General features: G+C 42.7%; 1 pseudogene; it reads right to left on the bottom strand.

Annotated features, from left to right (window-relative positions):
* Positions 1-563: 563 nt before the first annotated feature.
* On the bottom strand, positions 564-1,528 carry LOC125387637 (myosin light polypeptide 6-like; annotated as a pseudogene).
* Positions 1,529-6,222: the final 4,694 nt, after the last annotated feature.

Raw genomic sequence — 6,222 nt, 5'->3', positions numbered from 1 at the left:
TAATATTATGAGGACTTCCATTCTTTATACAACTTCTGTGTGAGTCAGAGCAACTTAGTTATCTTTAAAAAAGGTAAAGCAAAAACGTAGCAGTTTGACATATTCTCTGTTTATTTCTTACTTACACAGAGGTCTAATTGATACATGGGTGCAAGGGTAGCCCCTCTGCTCTCTAAGACCTCCAGGTCCTGTCCATGGAGACCTTGGATAGAGAAAACAAATGACAAAAACAGCATATGGGAAGTTTCCATGTACCTGACCTAGAAATGCTGCACACCGCTCCTCCCAGCATCCAGCCAGAAGACTCCATCTCCATGGATTCTGTAGGGAAACTCTAGCTGTATTTCCAGGTAGAAAAAGAACAGAATTTGACATGAATATATATGTATTGTGTTTTTTTTCAGGGGGTGGTAGGGGTGAGAGCAAATTTATCTGGTGAAGGCAAACATCCAAAAGAGACCAGCTAGGCAAGGTGCTGTGAAAATGGAGCCCATGAAGTCTCTGGGGCCACAGAGAACTCACACCGAACAAGGCACACATAGCCTTGGGATATGGGAATGACGTCAGCCATTCAGTACCATCCCAACAAGCTCTTTATAATTGATATAACCACTGTGTCCTCATGTCCTCCTGTCAACATCTCTACTTCTTCCTCTGACACGGGCATGACAGATTTCAGCACCCATGATGGTACCCTTCCTTCCCATATCAGCAAACAAAGGCCTTCAACATAATCCTCATTAGTTCCTTGGTCCTTGTTCTTGGCCACAGTCTGCAGCATAGGCAGGAAGTGCTCAAAGACCAGCCCTTACATTCATCTCACCACTCTCGGGGCTCCCGGGGATCTTGGCCACCTTGGCCTTGGTAGAGTTCTGGCCCAGTGCCCTCATCACATCCCCATGTTGGCTGTACAGGATTTTGCCATCACCACTCTGGTCAAATAGCAGGAAAGCCTCCTTACATTCTGGGATCTGATATTGTTTTAACTTAACGCAGTGACTGCACCTTAATCTACTGCTATTTCAGCCAGCAGTTATGACTCCACAGTTAACGGCCTATTTCTTTGGCAGTGGCCCAACCACTCAGGAAGCAGCCTGGTGACGATTCTGTTCCCACAGGCACTGGTCCTGTCGCTGCTGCTAAAGGTAGCTTTAACTAAGTCTCTATCATTCTATTTATTAAAAAATTTGAGATTCAGACACTGTGGTGAAAACCTGCTAGCTGAAAGAGGTTGAGTAGCACCTAGTTAACCTTCTCTACTGATTGGTGTCTCCTGAAAGGGCTGTTCTGATGATCTTCCAAGACAGAAAAAGACATACCACTCAAAACCCCTCCCTACTACTTCTGGTACATCTCTCCATCTCTCCCAGATGCCCTCTGATGCTCTATGATTGCTTTCTGTCCACTATTTGCTAACACAGCCTCCTGACCCAGGGTTAATTTTACTTCAATAACACAAATGTAAACTCAGAGTTCACAGTGTAATTGAATATCTCCCAATAGTCTGGTCCTTGGTGAAATCACACATCTTGACCACTCAGCTCTGCTGGACCTTTTGACTAAAGATAATATTTCTAACGAGGATTTAACAATACTGTTTACAGCACCAAGCCAAATATTGCACTGGGCTCCAACTAACATGTCCCTGCCATACACATCTGCTGATTCAGATTTATATGGGGGTGGATGAGAGGGTAAGCAAGCCAATGAGCTCTTTTCAAAATATCACCGCAATCGGGTTAAATTAAAAAGTGTGATTCTAGCCAGGCATGGAGGCAGACTCCTTTAATCCCAGCACTTGTGAAGCAGAGGCAGGTGGATCTCATTGAGTTCATGGCACTAAGTATGAATTCCAGGATATCCAAGGCTATATAGAGAGACCCTGTCTCAGATAGATGGATGGATGGATGGATAGACAGACAGACAGACAGACAGACAGATGATGGATTGGTGTGGGAGAACTGTCTGTATTCTGTCAATCATATTTTAATAAAACGCTGATTGGCCAGGCAGGCAGTATAGGCGGGAAAGCCAGACAGGAAGTAGGGGTGGAACAAAGAGACTGGAAGTATTCTGGGACACAGGAAGCTCTCTCTCCACTCCTGCGCAGACCACCGAAGAGACAGCAAGTAACTTGCCCAGCTGAGAAAGGTATGGAGCCATGTCGCTAATGTAGATAAGGATAATGGGGTAACATAAGTTATAAGAGTTAACAAGAAGCCTGACCTAATGGGCCAATCAGTTTATAACCTTATGGGGTCCTGTGTGTGATTTTTCTTTGTTGCTTGCCGGTTGTGGGGTACTGGGCGGGACGGAAACCCCAACAAGCCAGCCCCCTCATGCTACATATGGCGCCCAGACGTGGATCACTGAATCCACAGAAAGCTTGAGAAAGCTTGGGAAAAAATAGAGTAAAGCATGTTTTGTTGGTATCAGCGATTTCTCGGGTCTGCTCTGCTTGCTAGAGGCAAGCAAGTGCTCTCATCTAAGAGAGGCTTCCTGACTCAGCTTTAGCTGCAAAACTTTGCAGCTCTTTTAAGAGGTCCTGCCACTAAACACTTAAACTGTGTTGAGGAAAAGCTGAATGCATGCTTTTCGGTTTTCAGTCATAGCAGGAAAAAAGCTGTGCTGTTTTAAAATGCCGGCTTTCTGGGCTGTCCTGCCAGGTCAAACTCTGACTCTTTCAGGCAGGCAGTCCGACTGAGTGTGGTCTGTGAGCAGAATGCTGCAGCTTGCTTGGGGCAAGGACCTTGAAACGCCATAGAGTTGTGGCAGTGAACACAGCTCTGGCTGGTATCTCAGCCATGAGGCTGGAAAGCTAAGGAATGGGCTGGATCTAACTGTCAAAGCTACGGCTTTAGTCCTACCCATTGAAGATTCATGTGGTCAGAAAAAGAGAGATATACAGTAAATAGAGATTCAAAGAGGAAGAAAACCTCTAAATGGTTTACTATATGTTAAAAACATATGCAGGATAAAAGTTAAAGTTCTTAAAATAAAAAGAAAGAGAGTAGTTGGGTGTGGTAGAACACACCTTTAATCCCAATGCCTGGGAGGCAGAAGTACGTTGACCTCTGAGACTTTAAGGGACAGAGGTAGTTGACCTCTGTGACTTCAAGGTGTGGTAGCACACACCTTTAATCTCAATGCCTGGGAGGCAGAGACAGACAGCTCTCTGAGTTCAAGGTGTGGTAGCACACACCTTTAATCCTAGCACTGGGGAAGCAGAGACACGTGGATCTCTGTGAGTTCAAGGTGTGGTAGCAAACACCTTTGAGCCCAGTACTGGGGAGGCAGAGACAGAAGGATCTCTGTGAGTTCAAGGACAGCCTGGTCTACAGTGTTATTCCAGGACAAAGATATACAGAGAACCTGTCTCAAAAAGAAAAAGTAAAAATAAAAGAAATAGAGGTTAAAGTAAAGCCACACAAAGATGGAAAATACAAAGAGAATCTTGATACTATATGTTATTATGCTCTCTTTGAATTGTTTGATTGTTGAGGAAGGAGCAACAGCTGCTAAAAGACTTTTGTTTATAAATGCTGCTGAACTAACCCAAGATAGGTATTTTGAAAACACCTTGGCTTCAAAATTGAAGTCAAAAGGTATGTTACTTTGGAGAAGAGATTTTGCTTTTGTTTCCACAGAAAATGAGAGGCTCTGGATTTATTCAGAGTTAAGAAAAATCATCTTTGATCAAGGGAGACCTCCTGAGAAATTTCCAGTAGGAACAGATGGCCTGGATGTCTGAATTCTACATCCAGAACAGATTCAAGACTGCTGCCTGAGATGATCAAGACTCACAGGATACTCCAGTCAGGACTTGATTATAACTCTAAATTTTCTTTAGGTCCCCATAAGATTATCAGTGCCCCCAACCAGCAGGAAGTAGCCTGAAATACTACGCCCACATTCCCAACACATGGACTATGGGTATTTTCCTTTGTTTTTTTTTTTTAAAAAAAAAGAGGGAAATGGTGTGGGAGAACTGTCTGTATTCTGTCAATCATATTTTAATAAAACGCTGATTGGTCAGGCAGGCAGTATAGGCGGGAAAGCCAGACAGGAAGTAGGGTGGAACAAAGAGACTGGAAGTATTCGGGGACACAGGAAGCTCTCTCTCCACTCCTGCGCAGACCACTGAAGAGGCAGCATGTAATTTGCCCAGCTGAGAAAGGTATGGAGCCATGTCGCTAATGTAGATAAGGATAATGGGGTAACATAAGTTATAAGAGTTAACAAGAAGCCTGACATAACGGGCCAATCAGTTTATAACCTTATGGGGTCCTGTGTGTGATTTTTCTTTGTTGCTTGCCGGTTGTGGGGTACCGGGCAGGACGGAAACCCCAACAAGCCAGCCCCCTCATGTTATAATGGATAGATTAGGTAGATAATATAAGTTCTAAAATTCACATCTAAGGAGGTAGAACTATTTAGGTCAGCCTTGAGGGTGTGCTAATTCCACAGCATTTTGGGGTTCCCAGTCTTAATTTTATTATTTCACCCAGAAAAGACTGACTTTTGTGGCCAAAAGCAGACTAACTGAGAAACCAAGGCAATACAGTATTGGAACATTCCTCCCTGGGGCACTCCTTGATAATTCATCTCTGTAGTAAGCTGAATTATAGGTCTAAATGGTGCTCAATTAACGTAAAACTGAACGAAACAAAACAGAATAGTGCCTGTAATGATTTGTTTTAAATTGGGATAATATGATGGCTGCTTTCACTCCATGAGTGCATCTGGATAAAGAAGAAAGCAGCCTTTTCTCTCGATTACACAAGAAGGTTAGTTTCTTTGGCTCTCCAACTTCCTAGGTGACACGCCCTTGTAATTGCTTCAGAGAAACTCCTGGACAAGAGTTAGGAAATAGCTAGAGCTTCCTGCTCCAGAGGAATTGCCTGTGTGTTACAGTCCCTCTTCAATACAAGTTGAATTTTAATGACTTCAGAAGGTAGTTTTCTGCTTCCCTTAAACTCTGTGGCCTCTTGCTTTTACTGTCTATGACCCAACATGAGCTACAGTAACTAGGGTTTCTTACAAAAGTTCAAGGCACAAAGAAGAAATGTTTATTTTTATTTGGTTTTTTTAAAAAAAATTAAAAGAATAATTAAAAAATAATTTAAAAGAATCATTTTAAGACTGGAGTTTCAATATATATATCCTTCGTTCAAGCCTGTCCTTCAGGTTCTACTGTGCTTGGAAGACAAATTTGTTCACCTTACTTAGATATGTTGTAATACATACATAGAGTAATTGTAGTCTAAATACAACGATTCCCATTCATAGACTATTGAAATTATTATCTTGTAACCACATGATAGATTATGTTACGTTGAGATTGGTTCTTGCATTATAAGTTATTGGTGGTCAGTCGGAGAAGATGAGGAAGACACTGGTTTTATCCTGTCTGTATAAACCTAGACAGAGTTGGTCTCCTCTAAAAGCAGTTTCCTAGAAATCCACTAGATGTGTGGATGTATCATTCCATCCCAGTGGGTGGGCTTAGTAAAACTTCTGTCTTTGTTTGGGGAATTGATATGCAGTTAAAAACTATCAATATTTCCTATTTCCCTAGTTTCTGTTTTAAAATATTCTTGTAGCTTGAGGCACCTAAGATCTTACCCAAAAAGATCTTTTAAAAGGCCTCTGAGACAGCACAGAGGGGTTAGTTATGTCAACACAGCACTAAAGAAAGCAACTCTAAACTCTCTAAAATTGTTCTGCTAAAACGAAACACTTGAGTGAACCGCCACTTTAGATTTAAGAGGTAGCTCATGTCCTATCCCCAGGCTTGTCTATGGCATGTCAGGGGCTCAATCAGTCTTTCTGTGAAGATTCTGTGGATGCGAGGCCACCCTCCTCTGTTGGCACCCTTGTGACCACTGTGCTGAGAGCCTCCACATGTGTGAGCTGTTAAGATTCCAGCCAGCGCTCCTTAATTAAAAAGGCACATAAGTCAACCAGGCACTTGTCAAGCAATTGATTTTTAGCATTCAGGCTGCTACACTTTGGTTTTTTTAAGTAGCTTCGTAATTTCTGTGCCATGCAACCTATCATTTCTAGAGTAGTTTGGCGAGACGATGTAAATTTATACACTAATGCAATAAAAAATTCAGTTAACTAGGCTGGGCCGTGGTGGTGCATGTCTTTAATCCCAGCACTCAAGAGGCAGAGGCAAGCGGATCTCTGTGAGTTCGAGGCCAGCCTGGTCTAGAAGAG

Source organism: Myodes glareolus, chromosome 8, assembly GCF_982192425.1.
Source record: "Myodes glareolus chromosome 8, mMyoGla1.1, whole genome shotgun sequence".
Classification (NCBI taxonomy): domain Eukaryota; kingdom Metazoa; phylum Chordata; class Mammalia; order Rodentia; family Cricetidae; genus Myodes; species Myodes glareolus.
This window is presented reverse-complemented; position numbering and strand designations above follow the sequence as displayed.